The sequence below is a fragment of the Bos mutus genome, chromosome X (assembly GCF_027580195.1).
Source record: "Bos mutus isolate GX-2022 chromosome X, NWIPB_WYAK_1.1, whole genome shotgun sequence".
In the NCBI taxonomy this organism is placed as follows: domain Eukaryota; kingdom Metazoa; phylum Chordata; class Mammalia; order Artiodactyla; family Bovidae; genus Bos; species Bos mutus.
The window spans coordinates 78,823,921-78,843,379 of record NC_091646.1 but is presented as its reverse complement, the minus strand read 5'-3'; the positions used below and the strand labels follow the sequence as shown (position 1 = coordinate 78,843,379).

At 35.9% G+C, this 19,459-nt stretch overlaps 1 pseudogene; it reads right to left on the bottom strand.

The window, feature by feature from the left end:
• Positions 1 to 647: 647 nt before the first annotated feature.
• Positions 648 to 1,405, bottom strand: LOC102282223 (V-type proton ATPase subunit D pseudogene; annotated as a pseudogene).
• Positions 1,406 to 19,459: the final 18,054 nt, after the last annotated feature.

The following is a 19,459-nucleotide window of genomic DNA, read 5'->3' as shown; positions in this document are numbered from 1 at the left end:
CAGTGGCACCAGCAGGGGTGATACCACCACCACAAGTGACCCAGTTTGGAAAGCATTCTCTCTCTCTTTTTTTTTTTTTTCATTTTTAAATCATTTTACTGTTTATACCATAGTCACATTTGAATTAGCAGAACTGTTCCCATGACAGACCAGACAGAAACCTGTTATTCAAGGAAAAAAAATAAGTGAAGGCTTTCCTAAAGCTTAAGGAGAGATGTCCCATAGTTACTAACACAAGAATGGCTTGTAGCAATCTCAGACAATGGTGCCAAGGTGTGTGAGCAGGTAGAAACAAAGGGTGCTCCAGAGTAGCTGGCCTATGAATGTGTGTTGGCCTAAGACCACTGCTGCTTCCTAAAGAGATTTTCTTATTATGTTTGGCAAGCAGATGACTTGTAACAGATGTATAACTGAAGTAGGGTGACACTTCTGCAGCAATAATTCTACAGGTTTTGGGACAGGTTCTACAAATTTCATTGGTGATTAATTGTTGCATAATTATGATTCTGAAAAGGTAGATCCCATAAACAGACATCCAGGGAAATTTTACAACTGGTAAAATTCTTAAGCCAAAAAATAAATAGCCACACATAACAAACCTACACACCATAAATTAAAATGGTGACATGTTAGGCCTTCTGAAAGAACCAGAGCAGGAAAGCTTATTCAAACAGAAAATCTTCATCCTTCTTTTCAACCAGGAGATTAGCAGGCTCTATCACCTCTTTGGCTGCCCTCCGTTGCTCCAAGTCCTTATCAGACTTTTCCTTGAGAATCTTTTTCTTCTCCTGAATTTTCCTTAACCTGTAGAACTCCTCTTGCTCTCTCTCATCCAGCTCTGTGATAATATAAGCAAGGGTATGTTCAATCCGGGGAATGATGACATGTTCTATAGCATTTACATGCCTGTCAGTTATCTTAATAGCTTCATCCAAAGTAACAAAGGAAGTCTGCAGTGAAGCCAGTTCCACCAGTAGTTCCACTGCTTTGGCATAATTCCTCTTCAGTTTAGCCAACTGTTCCCCACCTCCGGCTAAACCAGTCAGTTCATAATTGTCAGTTCCTTCATGATAATGTTCAAATACTGGCAATGTCACACCTGCTACATTATCTTTCTTTGCTCTAATCTTCACTTGGGCCTTATTTACATTTTGGATAACTGTGGTGCTGAAGTCCCCTGCTGTGAACTTGGCCTCAGCAAGTGAAAAAGCAACCTCTCTCATCACTTCACCCATCAACATTTTAGTCTCTATTATCTTCTTAAGGATATGTCGAAATCAAAGAGTTAAGGATCAGATTTTTTCTTCAGGAGGTTTCGACCTGTCTGTGCTCCTTTTAACTGAGCCTTCATGATGGTCTGTGCCCTTCGTGAGGGAAAGATTTCAATTCAGTCTTTGCCCGACATTCTGACGATGATTGTTCTGCTTGGGTCCCTGGACGGGCAACCGTGGCTGCAACAACTCAGCCACTGAGTCTTTCTCTACCTGGAAAGCATTCTTTGTATTTTGTAGTTGAAGACTCCGTTTGCTCACCTAGGAACACTGATAGATCTGACAGCACTGGAAGTGGGGAAACCCACTACCACAAGAAGCAAAATTCAAGAAACAGAAGTAGTGTGCTCCTTATATAAAATATCCTGAAAAAGACAAATTATTAGAGAAGAAAGTAGTTTTGCCTGGGATTGGAGATAGGAGCAGGGCCTGACTACAAAGGGATTCAAGAAATTAGGACTGGGGGATGGTGGTAAATATTCAAAAACAGGATTTGGTGGTGGCCGCATAACACTATGAATGTACTAAAAACACTGAAAGGTATACTTACAATAGCTGAATTTTATGGTATGTAAATTATACTTCAATAAAACTTTTTAAAAATTCACAGGTAACTAAAACTAGAAAGAACTTCTTTAACCTAATGACAAGCATCTATAGATATAATCATACTTAATATAAAAGACTGAATACTTTTCCCTTAAGACCATGGAAAAGACAAGCATCCTTATTTTTACCACTCATGTTTAATACCATATTGGAAGTCCTAACTGGTGTGAAAATGCAGGAAAAAATAAAAGGTATACGGAATATAAAGGAAGAAACAAAATTATCTCTATTCAAAGATAACATGATTTTCTATGTAGAAAATTTCATGGAAATTACAAAAAAGCTAGTAGAACTAATATATGAGTTTAACAAGGTCTCTGGGAGCTCAGCTGGTGAATCTGCCCAAAATGCAGGAGACCCTGATTCGATTCCTGGGTCAGGAAGATCCCCTGGAAAAGGGATAGGCTACCTACTCCAGTATTCTTGGGCTTCCCTGGTGGCTCAGATGGTAAAGAATCCACCTGCAGTGTAGGAGACCTGGGTTCGATCCCTGGGTTGGGAATTCCCAATACCCTGGAGGAGGGCATGGCAACCCACTCCAGTATTCTTACCTGGAGAATCCCATGGACAGAGGAGCCTGGCAGGCTATAGTCCATGGGGTTGCAAAGAGTCAGACACGACTGACGACTAAGCACAGCACAGCACACCAATGAACAACCAGATGTCAGATGTTTTTTAAAAAACAGTATAATTTACAATTGTACCAGAAAAAATGAAATAGGTAAAAAAAGAAACTAACAAACTATGTTTAGGATATGTACACTGAAAGCTACAAAACATTTAAGAAAAATATCAAATAAAAACTAAATAAATGGATATATGAACCATATCCATGGATTGGAAAACTCAGTATTGTTAAGAGGTCAATTCTCCCCCAAACTTGTTCTATGGATTCATTGCAAACCCAATTAAAATCCCAATGGGATTTTTTCTAGATATTAATAATATAATTCTTAAATTCGTATAGAAAAGTAAGGAAACAAAAATAGCTGAAACAATTTTGAAAAAGAACAAAGTTGAAGAACTCACAATATCTTGTTTCAAGTATTAACTATTAAGCTATGGTAATGAAAACAGTGTGGTATTTGGAGGAATCAGTCTATCCAATGTTAAGGCTAACTATATACCCATAAAAATCAAGGTAATTATTGCATTGGCACATATATAGATCAATGGAAAAAATACCCGAACTAGAAATAGTTCAATACAAGTAGAGTCAACTTATGTTTCACAAAGATGCAAAGGCGATTTAATGGAAAAGATAGTCTTTTTGACAAATGGTGCTGGAACATTTGGATATCCACATATTTTAAAAAAGAACCTTGATCTGTACCTCACACTTTATATAAACATGAACTCAAATGGATCATAAACCTAAAATTTTAATGTAAAATTATGACTCTTAAAAGAAAAAAATGAGAGAAAAATTTTGTGACATTTGATTAGACCAAGAGGTTCTTATATACCACACCAAAAACACATGCTATTAAAGAAAAAATTGGTGAGCTGGAACTCATCAAAATTAAAAACTTCTGCTCTGTAAAGAACACTGTTAAGAGAATAAAAAGACAAGCCACAGAAAATATTTGTAAAACTGATATCTGGGAAAAGACTTTTGTCCAAAATATATTAGGAATTCTTAAAACTCATTAATAAGAAAACAACACAATTTAAAAATGGACAAAACAGCAAATACCTCACCAAAGAAGATATTCAGATGGCTAATAAGCATATGAAAAGATGCTCAAATGATATGTTTGTCAAGAAATTGCAAATTAAAACAACAATGAGATATAACTACATGCCTATTAGAATAGATATAATCCCTGATAATACCAATTGCTAGTGAGGACAAGGAGCAACATGTGCTCTTGTTAATTGCTGGTGGGAATGTAAAATGGTACTCAGCCACTTTGGGTAACAGTTTGGCAGTTTCTTACAATGTTAAACTTAGTCTGATCACACAGTTCAGCAATCTTGTTCATAAATATTTACCCAACTGATTTGAGAATTTATGTCCACACAAAATCCTGCATGCAAATGTTTATAGCAGCTTTATACATAATTTCAAAAATTTTTAACAACTAAGATGTCCTTCCAGGTAAATGGATAAACAAACTGCAGAACATCCATACTATAGAACACTATTCAGCAATTAAAAGGATTAAGCTATTAACTTATACAATGGCATGGATAAATCTTAAATGCATATTGCTAAGTGAAAAACCCAGAGAAAGCTATTAGTCTATTTATATGACATTCTGAAAATGTGAAGACTATAGAGACTGAAAACAGATGAGTGTGCCAGGGGTTTAGGGAGGAGCAAGATTGACTGGGTGAATCACAAAGGATATATTAGGGCCATGAAACTACGCTATATAATACTGTACTGGTAGATATACTGCCCATTTGACAAAATCTATATGTTACAAAATAAAAAGTAAACCTGAATGTATGCAAATTAAAAAATCAACTAGGAAATTGGGACTCTCAGGATGGAATGTAGACTGTGACAAAATTATTTAACTGTGTTACAAAAGTATGACACAACCTCACTGAAGGGGATGGGGAAAGGATGTTCTAACCTAAGAAACTGAAAATTACTAGACTACACACTGTAGGAATAATAATAAAAGTAACTTTACATAAGCACTTAACCACAGGTTGTTTTTCACAAGGGTACAGGCTAACAATTCTAAAACCGCATGTATACCAGAATTTCAACAAATAAACGGACAGCAGACAATATAAGCCAGGTTTCTTACTGTTGGAATAGGAGGTTATAGATAAACAAGAGAGAAAGGCTAAAATGAACCATGTAGTACTCTGTTAATATCAGAGACATCAGTATAAACTCATATTTAACTTAATATAGACACTGACATAGAAATCACTGTTGTTGTTCACTCAGTCATGTCCAACTCTGCGATCCCATGGACTGCAGCACGCCAGGCTTCCCTGTCCATCATGATCTCCCGGAGTTTGCTCAAACTCATGTCCATTGAGTTGGTGATGCCATCCAACCATCTCATCCTCTATCATCCCCTTCTCCTCCCGCCTTCAATCTTTCCCACCATCAGGGTCTTTTCCAATGAGTCAGCTCTTTGCATCAAATGGTCAAAGTATTGGAGTTTCAGCTTCAACATCAGGCCTTCCAATGAATATTCAAGATTGATTTCCTTTAGGATTGATTGATTTGATCTCCTTGCATTCCAAGGCACTCCAAAGAGTCTTCACCAACACCAGTTTGAATGCATCAATTCTTCGGCATTCAGCCTTTTTTATGCTCCAACTCTCATATCCATACATGACTACTGGAAAAAACCATAGCTTTGATTGTACAGACCTTTGTCAGCAAAGTAGTCTCTGCTTTTTAATACGCTGTCTAGGTTTATCATAGCTTTTCGTCTAAAGAGCAAGCATCTTTTGCTTGCTCCTTGGAAGAAAAATCATTGTAGAAATATGTGTATACATAGGTTAGTCTACATACATATATTCCCTAGCTCTGTCCACTGAAAAGGCCTAGAAACAATGATACCCTAGTAGCAACAAGTACACCCAGCACCCAGATCTTGGTTTTTAATGCCATTTTCCAGTAAAAGAAACAAAAGATACTTGCAGAAATGGATGATTCTAGGACAGGCGTCTTGGAGCACCAGAAAGTAAGTCCTCAAAAAAGCCACAATGATGGAGGTATATCAAAGGGACATAAGCACCAAATGAAAGAGCTCCCAAAGGCCAAAGCTGGAACAATTTGAGCAACAAAATAAAATAGATTATCTTTCTATATAATAATTATATATTTCTATATAATTTTATAAATAAAATAGATTATATATATTTTGGATTATAACCCAAAGTACAAAATCAATATCCATAAATCCATACTGATATAAGTGACTGAATAAACAAATAAATGGAAGAAGACAAATATTCCATGCATAAGAATTCAAAATAATTTCTGTAGCTACTCTGCCCCCAAGGAAGAGGTACATAACTCCCCTCTCTAAGTATGGGCTGTGTATCATGACTTCCAAAGACTATGGTACAGAATAGAGGAAAAAATTAACTTTACAGTGGAGAAACCTGACAAACACTACCTCAGTCAGGTAATCAAGGTTGACATCAAATGCTATATGTCATGTTCACACTATTTACCCTTGGTAAGATGTTATGAGAAAGACACTTTATCTCTGTGGTCTCCCTCCAAAAACCAATAATTTCTGCAAAATTATAAGAAAAACATGAGACAAATCCCAGGTGAGAAAGATCTTTTAAAATATCTGACCAGTACTCTTTAAAGCTCTCAAGATCATAAAAAAAAAGAAAATCTGAGAAACTGTCACAACTAAGAGGAACCTATAGAGAAACGACATCTAAATGAAATGTGGTATCCAAAATGTCATCATGGAACAAAAAAGGATATTAGGTAAAATCTAAGGAAATCTGAATAAAGTAATAACTTTATTTAATAATACTGTGTCACCACTGGATCATTAATTTTAACAAATGTTCCTTACTAATAATATGTTAATACTAGGGGAAACTGGGTATGGGATATATGAGAGCTATGTACTATCTTGGCAAATTTTCTATGAAGGTGCTTGGCAAAGTGAAAACAAGTCTCAATATAAATAGTTACTAGGGAAATGAAAACTAAAACCACATTGAGATACCTCTATACACCTATCAGAAAGGCTAATTTTTAAAAAAATCTAACATTATCATGTGCTGTCAAGGACCAAAGCAACTGGAATTATTATACGTTGTTAGTGAGAATGAAAAATGGTACAGTAACTTTGAAAAACTATTTGGCAATTTCTTTTAAACACACACTTACCACAAAACCCACAAACACCACTTCTGGACAATTGCTTAAGTGAAATGAAAACTTAACTTCTCACAAAAATCTGTATATAAATATTTGTTGTAGATTTATTCTTAATTGCCAAAACTAGAAACAACTCAACTATTTCTCAAACAATAAATGGATTAACAGTAGCACATCAATATGATGGAATATCATTCATTAATAAAAAGGGAACTATTGATACATAAAAGAAACCAGACTTAAATGGCTACATAGGATTCCATATATATATAATGTTCTGGAAAAGGCACAACTATAAGACTGGAGAATGTATCCATTAGTGACAGAGGTTAAGGGTTGGGGAGGAAGTTTTAATTACAAAAGAGAAGTTTAAAGATATTTTGGGAGGTAATGGAATTGCTCTGTGTGTTCACTGTGGTGATGGTTAGACACTATTATGCATTTGTCTAAATTCTTAACTGAACACCAAAAAGAGAAACATTAACATATCTACATTTAAAATAAAACCTAAAACTCAATTAGAGTTGGCCCTCTGTATCCACAGTTCCCCATCCACAGATTCATCCAATCATGGATTGTGTACTATTGTTATTTTTGTGTGCTTATTTGTTCCTTTTTATTAAAGTATAGTTGATTTACCATATTAGTCTCATCTATAGCATAATAATTTATTATTTTGCAGATTCTACTCCATTATGGGTTATTACAAGATAATATCTATAATTATTTGTGCTATACAGTATATCATTATTGCTTCTCTATTTTATACACAGTAGTTTTACCTGTTAATACCTTACACCTAATTTGTCCTTCCTCCTTTCCCTCTCCCCTTTGGTACAAGTTTATTTTCTGTTATCTGTGAGCCTTTTTCTGTTTTGTATATACATTCACTTATATTATTTTTTAGATTCCACATAAAAGTAATATCATACAGTATTTGACATTTCATTGAGTACAATATCCTCTAGGTACATTTATATTGCTACAAGTGTTACAATTTCATTTTTTATTGCTGAGTAATATTCCATTGTATATATATATATATATATATATATATATATATATATAGCGATCTCTTAAGCCAATTGGCTGTTGATGGGCACTTGGATTGCTTCCATATCTGGGCTATTTTAAATAGTGCTGCTATGAACACTGGAGTGCATTTATCTTTTTAAGTTAATGTTTTTGGCTTTTCTGGATATATACCCAGGAGTGGAATTGTTGGATCATATGGTAGTTCTATTTTTGGTTTTTAGAGGAAACTCCAACTTTCTTTCATAGTGGTAGCACCAATTTACATTCCCACCAATACTGTTCAAGAGTTCCCTTTTTCCCACATTCTTTATAACACTTGTTATTTGTGGACTTCTTTTTTTTTTCCATTTTAAAAAATTAATTTTTTTTTACTGAAGGAAAATTGCTTTACAGAATTTTTCTGTTTTCTGTCAAACCTCAACATGAATCAGCCATAGGTATACATATGTCCTCTCCCTTTTGAAACTCCCTCCCATCTCCCTCCCCATCCCACCCCTCTAGGTTGATACAGAGCCCCCCTGTTTGAGTTTCCTGAGCCATACAGCAAATTCCCATTGGCTATCTATTTTACATATGGTAATGTAAGTTTCCATGTTACTCTCTCCATACATCTCACCCTCCTGTCCCCTCTCCCCATGTTCATAAGTCTATTCTCTATGTCTGTTTCTCCATTGTTGCCCTGTAAATAAATTCTTCAGTACCATTTTTCTAGTCCATATATATGTGTTAGAATATGGTATTTATCTTTCTGACTCACTTCACTCTGTATGATAGGTTCTAGATTCATCCACCTCATTCGAATGGACTCAAAGGCATTCATTTTTATGGCTGAGTAATATTCCATTGTATATATATACCACAACTTCTTTATCCATTCATCTGTTGATGGACATCTAGGTTGCTTCCATGTTCTAGCTATTGTAAATAGTGCTACAATGAACAATGGGATATGTGTGTCTCTTTCAATTTTGGTTTTCCTCAGGGCATATGCCTAGGAGCGGGATTGCTGAGTCATATGGTGGTTTTATTCCTAGTTTTTTAAGGAATCTCCATACTGTCTTCCATAGCGGCTGTATCAATTTACATTCCCACCAACATTGCAAGAGTGTTTCCTTTTCTCCACACCCTTTCCAGCATTTATTGTTTGTAGACTTTTGATGATGGCCATTCTGATCGGTGTGAGGTGATATCTCATTGTAGTTTTGACTTGCATTCCATTCTCACAGATGTGGGTTGGTACCTCATTGTTTTGATTTGCTTTTCTTTAGTGATTTCTTTTTAACATTGAGTCTTATGACCTGTGTGTATATTCTGAATATTAACCCATTGTTAGTCAAGGTACTTGCAAATATTTTCCCCCATTTCTGTAGGTTGTTGTTTTATTTTGTTGATGGTTTCCTTTGCCGTGCAAAAGCTTTTAAGTTAATTAGGTTCCGTTTGCTTATTTTTTCTTTTACCTATTTTGCCTTAGGAGGCCAATCCAAAAAAAATCACTATGATTTATGTCAAACAGTGGTCTACCCAGGTTCTCTTCTAGGGGTTTTATGCATTTTGTTATATTTAGTTCCTTAAACCATTTTGAGTTTGTTTTTATATATGGTACGAGATAACATCCTAATCTCATTGTTTTACATATGAGTGTCCAGTTTTCCCAGTACCACTTGTTAAAGAGTCAGCCTTTTCATATATATGCTCAATTCAGTTCAGTCGCTCAGTCGTGTCTGACTCTTTGCGACCCCATGAATTGCAGCATGCCAGGCCTCCCTGTCCATCACCAACTCCCGGAGTTTACCCAAACTCATGTCCATTGAGTCAGTGATGCCATCCAGCCATCTCATCCTCTGTCATCCCATTCTCTTCCTGCCCCCAATCCCTCCAAGCATCAGGGTCTTTTCCAAAGAGTCAACTCTTTGCATGAGGTGGCCAAAGTACTGGAGTTTCAGCCTCAGCATCAGCCCTTCCAATGAACACCCAGGACTGTTCTCCTTTAGGATGGACAGGTTGGATCTCCTTGCAGTCCAAGAGACTCTCAAGAGTCTTCTCCAACACCACAGTTCAAAAGCATCAATTCTTCAACTCTCAGCCTTCTTCACAGTCCAACTCTCACATCCATACATGACCACTGGAAAAACCATAGCCTTGACTAGACAGACCTTTGTTGGCAAAGTAATGTCTCTGCTTTTTAATATGCTATCTAGGGTGGTCATAACTTTCCTTCCAAGGAGTAAGTGTCTTTTAATTTCATGGCTGCAGTCACCATCTGCAGTGATTTTGGAGCCCAAAAAAACAAAGTCTGATACTGTTTCCACTGTTTCCCCAACTGTTTCCCATGAAGTGATGGGACCAGATGCCATGATCTTCGTTTTCTGAATGTTGAGCTTTAAGCCAACTTTTTCACTCTCCTCTTTCACTTTCATCAAGAGGCGTTTTAGTTCCTCTTCACTTTCTGCCATAAGGGTGGTGTCACTACTATGTATAAAATATATAACTAATGAGAACCTACTGTATAAGCACAGTGATTTAAATGGAATGGAAATCTGAAAAAGAGTGGATATACATATACATATGACTAATTCACATTGTTCTACAGCAAGAAATTAATACAACATTGTAAATCAACAACACTCCAATTAAAATTAATAAATAAAAAATGTACTGCCTTTTTCCCATTGTATATGCTTACTTTGCCTGGAAAATCGCATGGATGGAGGAGCCTGGTAGGCTGCAGTCCATGGGGCCGCTAAGAGTCAGAGACGACTGAGTGACTTCACTTTCACTTTTCACTTTCATGCACTGGAGAAGGAAATGGCAACCCACTCCAGTGTTCTTGCCTGGAGAATCCCAGGGACGGGGCAGCCTGGTGGGCTGCCGTCTATGGGGTCACACAGAGTCGGACACGACTGAGGTGACTTAGCAGCAGCAGCAGCATGCTTACTTTTCTATCATAGATTAATTGACCATAGGTGTGTAGGTTTATTTCTGGGCTGTCTATTCAGTTCCATTGATCTGTGTGTCTGTTTTTGTGTCAGTAACATGCTGTCTTGATTACTATAGTCTAAAGTCTGGGATAATTATACCTCAAGCTTTGTTCTTTCTCAAGAGGGCTCAGGGTCTTTTGTGGTTCCATTTGACATTTAAGATTATTTATTCTAGTTCTGTGAAAAATGTCATGGGTATTTTCATAGGGATGGCATTAAATCTGTAACTTGTTTTGGGTAGTATGTCCATTTTAACAATATTAATTCTTCTAATCCAATAGCATGGGATATCTATTCATTTCTTTGTATCATCTTCAATTTCCTTCATCACTGTTTTATAGTTTATAAAACTATATTTATAGAGTATAAATCTTTCATCCACAATTAAGCTTGTGTGTTAGTCAGTCAGTCCGACTCTATGTGTTCCCATGGACTGTAGCCTGCCAGCCTCCTCTGCCTATGGAATTCTCCAGGCAAGAATGCTGGAGTGAGTAGCCATTCCCTTCTCCAGGGGATCTTCCCAACCCAGGGATCAAACCCAGGTCTCCTGCATTGCAGTAGCCACCAGGGAAGCTTATCCCTAGGTATTTGGTTAGCCAAAAAGTTAATTTTGGTTAGCCAAAAAGTTCATTCAGGGTTTTTTTTTTTTTTGATAATGTCTTATGGAAAAACCAAATGAACTTTTGGGCAACCCAGTATTTTATTCTTTTTCATGCAATTTTAAATGAGACTGAATTTTTTTTTTTTTTGGTTTCTTTTTCTGATATTTCATTATAGTGTGTAGAAATATAATAGATTTCTTTACATTAATCTTGTATCCTGAAACTTCACTGAGTTCTAATAATTTAGGGGTGGAGATTTTAAGGTTGTCTATATAGAGTATCATGTCATCTGAAAATAGTGACAGTTTTAACTCTTCCCTTCCCATGTGGAAAGTTTTTTCTGTCTTTCTTCTCTGATTACTGTAGTTAGGACTTCCAGTACTATGTTAAAAGTGGCAGGAGTGGGCATTCTTGTCTTGAATTTACAGGAAAAGTTGTCAGCTTTTCACTGTTGAGTGTGATGTTGGCTGTGGGTTTGAATAAATGCCCTTTAATAGGTTGTGATAGGTTCCTTCTATATGCTCTTTGATGAGGGTTTTTATCAAGAATGGATGTTAAATTTTGTCAAATGTTTTTTATGCATCTATTGAGATGGTCATGTGATTTTTATCCTTCCTTTTGTTAATGTGGTTTATGACATTAATTGATTTCAGGATATTGAACCATCCTTATGATCCTTGAATAAATCCAGCTTGAAAACGGTGTATGATCCTTTTTATATATTATTAGGTTCAGCTTGCTAATATTCTGTTGATTGTTTTTGTATATATATTCATCCAAGATATTGACCTGTAATTTTCTTTTTGTAGTGTCTTTATCTGGTTTGGTATCATGGTAATGGTGTCCTCATAGAATGAATTTGGGAATGTTCCCTTCTCTTTAATTTTTTGGAATAGTTTGAGAAGGATAGGTATTATTTCTTCTTTGTATGTTTGGTAGAATTCCTCTATGAAGCCATCTGGCCCTGAAATTTTGTTTGCTAGGAGTTTTATTATTATGATTATTATTACAAATTCAATTTCACTTCTAGTGATCAGTTTGTTCAAATTATCTGTTGCTTCTTTATTCTGTTGTGGCAGACTGTATGTTTCTAGAAATTTGTCTCTTATTTCTAGGTTGTCCAATTTGTTGGCATACAACTGTTCATAGTGTTCTCATGATTCTTTTTTTTTTTTTTGTATCTCTATGGTATTGGTGTTACTTTTCCTTTTTCATTCCTAATTTTGCTTATTTTTGTCTTCTGCTTGGTGAGACTGGGTAAAGGTTTATCAATTTTGGTTATCTTTTCAAAAATCAGCTCTTTGTTTCATTTTTCTATTTAAAAATGTTCTATTTTATTTCTTTCCACTCTGATCTTTACTATATTCTTCCTGTTCACTTTGGGCTTTGTTCTTTATTTTCTGATTCTTTTAGGTGGTATGTTAGGTTTTATATTTAAAATTTTTATTGTTTCTTGAGGAAAGCCTGTATTGCTATAAACTTCCCTCTTAGAACTCTTTGTGTAGCATTTCCCCAACTTTTTGGAAAGTTATGTTTCCATTTTTATTTGTCTCAAGGTATTTTCTGAGTTTCTCTTTGATTTATTGACACATTTTTTTTTTAGTAATACATTGTTTACTCTCTGCTTTGTTATTTTCCTATTTGTCTGTTGTTGATTTCTAGTTTCATATCATTGTGTCAGAAAATATGCTTGATAAAATTGCTATCCTCTTGAATTTGTTGAGGCTTGTTTTGTGACCCAGTATGCAATCTATCCTGGAGACAATTTCAGGTGCACTTGAAAAGAACATGTATTCTATTGTTGTTGGATATAATGTTCTATTGTGAAAGTGAAAGTCACTCAGTCATGTCCGACTCTTTGTGAACCCATGGACTATATAGTCCATGGCATTCTCCAGTCCAGAATACTGGAGTGGGTAGCCTTTCCCTTCTCCAGGGGATCTTCCCAACCCAGGGATCGAACCCAGGTCTCCTGCATTACAGGCAGATTCTTTACCAACTGAGCCACAAGGGAAGCCGAAGAATACTGGAGTTGGAATATCCAAGAATCAAACTGGGGTCTCCTGCATTGCAGGCAGGTAATGTTCTGTAGATGTCTATTAAGTCCAACTAGTCTGTTTTGTCATTTAAGACCACTGTTGCCTTATTGATGTTCAGTCTGGATGATCTGTCCAGTCATGTAAGAGGGGTATTAAATCCCCCTACTATTATTGTCAGATTCTCCCTTTATGTCTGTTAGTATTTGCTTTTTATAATTACAAATTCCTGTATTTTGGTACATATATATTAACAAATGCAACATCCTCCTTTTGTTTTGATCCCTTTATCATTATATAGTACCTTTCTTTGTCTTTTGTTACAGCCTTTGTTCTAAAGTATATTTTGTCTGATATGAGTATTGCTATGCTTATTTTCTTATCATTTATATTTGCATGAAATATCTTTTTCCACACCCTCACTTTCAGTCTGGGCATGTCTTTAGTTCTAAAGTGAATCTCTTGTAGGTAGCATATTGAGGGTCTTATTTTTTCTATCCAATCACTCACCATAGTTGGAGCATTTGGCTCACTGATATCTAAAATAATAATTGATAGGTATGTATTTATTGCCACTTTATTGTTTTTCCAATTGTTTCTGTATTGTTTTTCCAATCTTTTCTGTTCTTTCTTTTTGTTTCTTCCATTGTGGTTTGATTATTTTCTGTAGTAGTATGCTTGCATTCCTTTCTTTTTGGTTTTGTGTATCTATTGCAGGTTTTTGATTTATGGTTGCCATTGGGGTTCATATAAGTTGACCCATAATTTTATTTACTTGATTTAAACTATGTCATTTAGCTTCAAATATATTCTAAAAGATTATTTTCATTCCCTTCCCCCATATTTTGTGTTTGTGATGTCATAGTTTACATCTTCATGCTTATTATTCCTTTACTGTTTATTTTAGTTACAGTTGCTTTTTACTATTTTTTGTCTTTCAATTTGCATAGTGGGTTATTTAGGTGATCTTTAATCCTTACTGTACATTTGCCTTTCCTATTGGGATTTTCCATTTCCTATAGATTCTTGCTTCTTTTCCATTTAGGAAAGACCCTTCAACATTTCTTTTATGGAAGGTTTAGTATGGGTGAATTATTTTAGTTTTTGCTTGTCTGAGAAGTTCTTTATCTCTCCTTCTATTCTAAATGATCATCTTGTTGGGTAGAGTATCCTAGGTTTCAGGGTTGTTATTTTTTTTTTTCTTTCAGTCTTTTGAATATATCATGCCACTTCTTTCTGGCCTGCAAAGTGTCTGCATAGAAATCAGCTAATATCCTTATTGGTGTTCTTTTGTATATGACTCTGTTTTCCTCTCACTGCCTTTAGTATTCTCTCTTTAATTTTGCTATTTTAATAATTATACATCTTGGCGTGTGTCTGTTTGGGTTCATCTTGTTTGAGACCCTCTGTTGATTCCTGTACCTGGATATCTATTTCCTTCTTTAGCTTTGGGAAATTTCAGCCATAATTTTTCAAGTACATTTTCAATACCCTTCTCTCTCTCTTTCCTTCTGGAACCCCTATAATGCAAATGTAAACATGTTTAATGTTATCCCAGGGATCTCATATGTTGCTTTCATTTGTTCTCATTTGTCTTTCTGTCTGCTAGTCTGGTTGGGTGATTTCCATTATTCTATCTTCCAGGTCACTTACACATTCTTCTGTCTGCTTCTATAGTGTTATTTTGATTTTGTCTTTTTTTTTTTTTTTTGGTATTTTATATTTATTTGTTAAAATGACCTCTGTTTAGATCACTTCTCTTCCCAATTCAGTAAGCATTTTTTATTACCAATGTTTTGAATTCTTTATCTGGTAAGTTGTTTTTCCATTTTATTATTTATTTTTCAGGGGTTTTCTCTTGCACTTTCAAATGAAAGTTGTTTCTCTGCCTTTTCATTGTACTTATTTTTCTCTGTCTCTGTGAATTTAGGTGAAACAGTTACCTATTGTGGTCTTGAATGGGTGTTCTTATGTGGGCATGTACTTACGCAGACTTCAAGTGCCCAATGCCTTTCTTGGGAGGGACGGATTTGTTGTGGATGTCAGTCATGTCTTTCTTCAGGGTATTCTGGCAGATACCACCTTGGTAGGGAGTGGAGTTGGTGATGGAGAAGCTAGAGCCTACCAAAGGTGTATAGAAGGACTTTCTCTCTGCTCAGTGGCTATCACCACCCTTTCAGGGGTGGAATCTGCTCCCAAGTCACTGGAGCAAAAGTCCTGAGGGTCAGGGTCAAGCTGGCACTGTTCCCTTTAAGTGTGTGTTTTTCTTTCTCCTCATACTGGGACCTTTGCCCAAAGGAGGGGCGTACTAAAGCCAGTGGGATTGTATGCTTACAGAGGTGTGATGCTCTCCCTCTGTAGGTGAATATGACTGTGTCAGATGCAGCACACAGACACGTCTTTTCCCTAGTTGTGGCCAGTCTAATGCTGCTCTGTGGCTTGGAGTGAGTTTGGCTTGTGCTGGGGTGCACTGAGATGCTTGTGGGAAATCCAGCCACTGCACTGCCATCATAAGTCAGGGCTCCTTCTGGGGTACCATTTGAGTAAGTACCAACAATGGCTGCTGTGTCCCACCTGAGTTATATCCTGGGCCCCCAGGTCACCTCTGCATCCCTAGATATAGTATTTTCCAGGTCCTGGACACCCTGGATCCAGTGCCAAGCTGTGATGTGGAGTGAGTGGGACTATAGCATTCACTCAGCTCAAGGTAGGGAGTGTGGTGAGGTGGCAGTTGCTAAAGCAGAACTCTCTCCACCCTGCTGGTGGCACACCAGCACTTGCACACTCCTCACAAGTAAAGCCTAGGTATCTCTAGCCTTTCTATCTATCCCAGAAGTTTTCCAAGCAGCCAAGGGAGCTTGTCTCCTATATGTAGGACCACGGTACTGGGACAGGCAGTCTGTGGCTGAACCTGCCCATTCCCCAGGGAGTGTTAGGCTGAGAAATATCCCTTTTCCTCTGAGTTCCCTCTCAGGGGCACAGGTCCCAAATCAATGCTTTTCTTCTCATCCTACCCTATTGCCTGTGTATTTTTCTTAAAATCTTGGTTGTACAGGAATCCTTCTAATTTCTGGTTAGTTTTCTGTAGTTTTCTGTGAGATTTGTTCCACACATCAACATATTTTTGATGTGTTTGTTGCAGGGAGGTGAATTCCACATCCTAGTCTGCCATTTTGATCTCCCTGTAGATTGTTAGCTTCCCTCATAGCTCAGTCTTTAGTAAAGAATCTGCCTGCAATACAGGAGACCCAGGTTCAATTCCTGGCTTGGGAAGATTCCCTGGTGAAGGAAATGGCAATCCACTCCAGTATTTTTGGCTGAAAAATCCCATGGACAGAGGAACCTGGCAGGCAAGAATTGGACACGACTTAGTAACTAAACCACCACCACCTGGATTGTGTACTTTTTGTAATCTATGGTTGAATCCATGGATTATAAATGTGAAACACATGTATATAGAGGGCTGACTATGGGACTTGAGTATCTGTGGCTTTTAATATCCACAGTGGGTCCTGGAGCCAATGAGCCCCCAGATACTGAGGGAGGACTGTATATTTCTACATTCCATTAACAAAGAGTTAGAAAACAAAATTCTTATAAGACATCTCTACAATAGAATCAAAAACTGTTCTGGACACAGTAGCAAATCTAGCAAATTATGTGCAATAACACTTTAGGAAAAATTATGAAAATTAATTGGGATACATTGCTTTGACTGAACACATATATATAATATATATATATATATGTGTGTGTGTGTGTGTGTGTGTGTATAAAATTCCCAATACGATGATGTTAAGAAGTGAGGGCCTTTGGGAAGCAATTAGGTAATGAGAATATAGCTATAATGAATGGGATTAGGGCTTATTAAGGAGGTCACAGAGATCCCATTTACCATTGCATCAGAAAGAATAAAATACCTAAGAATAAAACCACCTAGGAAGGCAAAACAACCATACCCTGAAACTATAAAATGTTGACGAAAAAAATTGAAAATGAAACAAACAAAAGGGAAGATATACTGTGTTCTTGTATTGGAAGAATCAATATTTTAAAAATGTCTATATTACCCAAGACAATCTACAGATTCAAGCAATTCCTATAAAATTACCAATGGCATATTTGAAAGAATTGGAATAAAAAATTTAAATTTGTATGGAAACACAAAAGACCCTGAGCAGCCAAAACAATCTTGAAAAAGAAAAATGGAGCTGTAAGAATCAGGCTTCTTGACTTTGGATTATACCACAAAGCTATAGTAACCAAAAGAGCATGGTACTGGTACAAAAACAGAAATACAGATTGATGGAACAGAATATAAAACTCAGAAATAAAGCCACGTAATATGGTCTATTAATCTTTGACAAAAGAGACAAAGATATACAATAGAGAAAAGATAGTCTCTCTAATAAGTGGTATGGAAAAACTGAACCTGTAAAAAATCAAGTTAGAACATTCTCTAACACCATACATAAAAATAAACTCAAAATGGATTAAATACCCAAATGTAGGACCAGATACTATAAAACTTCGAGAAAAACAGAACATTCTTTGACATAAACTGCAGCAATAGCTTTTTGGACCTGTCTCCTAGAGCAATGGAAATAGAAGCAAAAATAAATAAGTGGGACCTAATTAAATTTAAAAGCTTTTGTACAGCAAAGAAAATCATAAACAAAACAAAAAAACAACCTGCAGATTTGGAGAAAATATTTTCAAATAATGTAGCTGACAAGAGATTAATCTCCAAAATATATTAACAGCTCATACAGTTCAAGATCCAAAAAACCAAACAGCCCAATCAGAAATGGGCAGAAGATCTAAAAACACATTTCCCCAAAGAATACATAGAGATGACCAAAAGGCATATGAAATGAGTTCAACATCATTAGATTATTAGAGAATTGCAATTACTAGAATTATTAGAGAAATGCAAATTGAAACTAGAGTTAAATATCACTTTACACCAGTCAGAAGGGCCAACATCAAAGAGTCTACAAATATTAATAATAAATGCTATAAAGGGTGTGGAGAAAAAGGGACTCTCCTACACTGTTGGTAGAAATATAACTTGGTACAGCCAATATGGAGAACAGTATGGAGGTTCCTTTAAAAACTAGAAATAGAGCTTCCATATAGTCCTGCAATCCTGCTCCTGGGCCTATATCCAGAGAAAAAAATAATTCAAAAAATACATGCACTGCAATGTTCATAGCAGCACTATTTACAATAGCCAAGACATGGAAGCAACCTAAGTGTCCATCAACAGATGAGTGGATAAAGAAGATGCGGTACATATACACAATGGAATATTTCTCAGCCATAAAAAAGAATGAAATTATGCCATTTGCAGCAACATGGATGGATCTAGAAATTATCATACTAAGTGAAGTAAGCCAGATAGAGAAAGACAAATATCTTATGATGTCACTTATATGTGAAATCTTAAAAAAAATGATACAAATGAGCTTATTTACAAAACAGAAATAGACACACAGACATACGAAACAAATTTATGCTTACCAAAGGATTAGGGGAGGAAAAATTAGGAATTTGAGATTAATGGATACACATTACTATATGTAAAATAGATAACCAACAAGGGCAGGAAACTATACTCAAAATTTTGTAATAATGTATAATGGAAGAGAATATATAAAAAAAAAAAAACTATACCAAGATACCAAGATTTGTTATAGATCTATTGTCATAAGGAAGTGCAGTATTGGCACAAGTAAACCAATGAGACACACTAGAACATACCAAAGCACTCTCAAGTATGTGGATACTTGTTTTTATAACAAAATGGTACTAGAAAGGAATGGATAAAAGAAGATTTTTTGATAAATGGTGCTGAGACAATGGGACATCTATATGGTAGACAAAACTAAATGGAACCCTATTTCAAACCAACACCAGGTATTGGTTTATAATCGAACCTATAGATTATAGAACTAAAAAGCAAGTGCCAAAACTACAAAACTTTGAAAATTATGTATGAAAATATCTTCATACCCTTGGAATAGGGAGAAAATATTTACAAAACATGAAATAGGACTTATAGCTAACATTTTTTTTAAATTTCATGTACATTGAT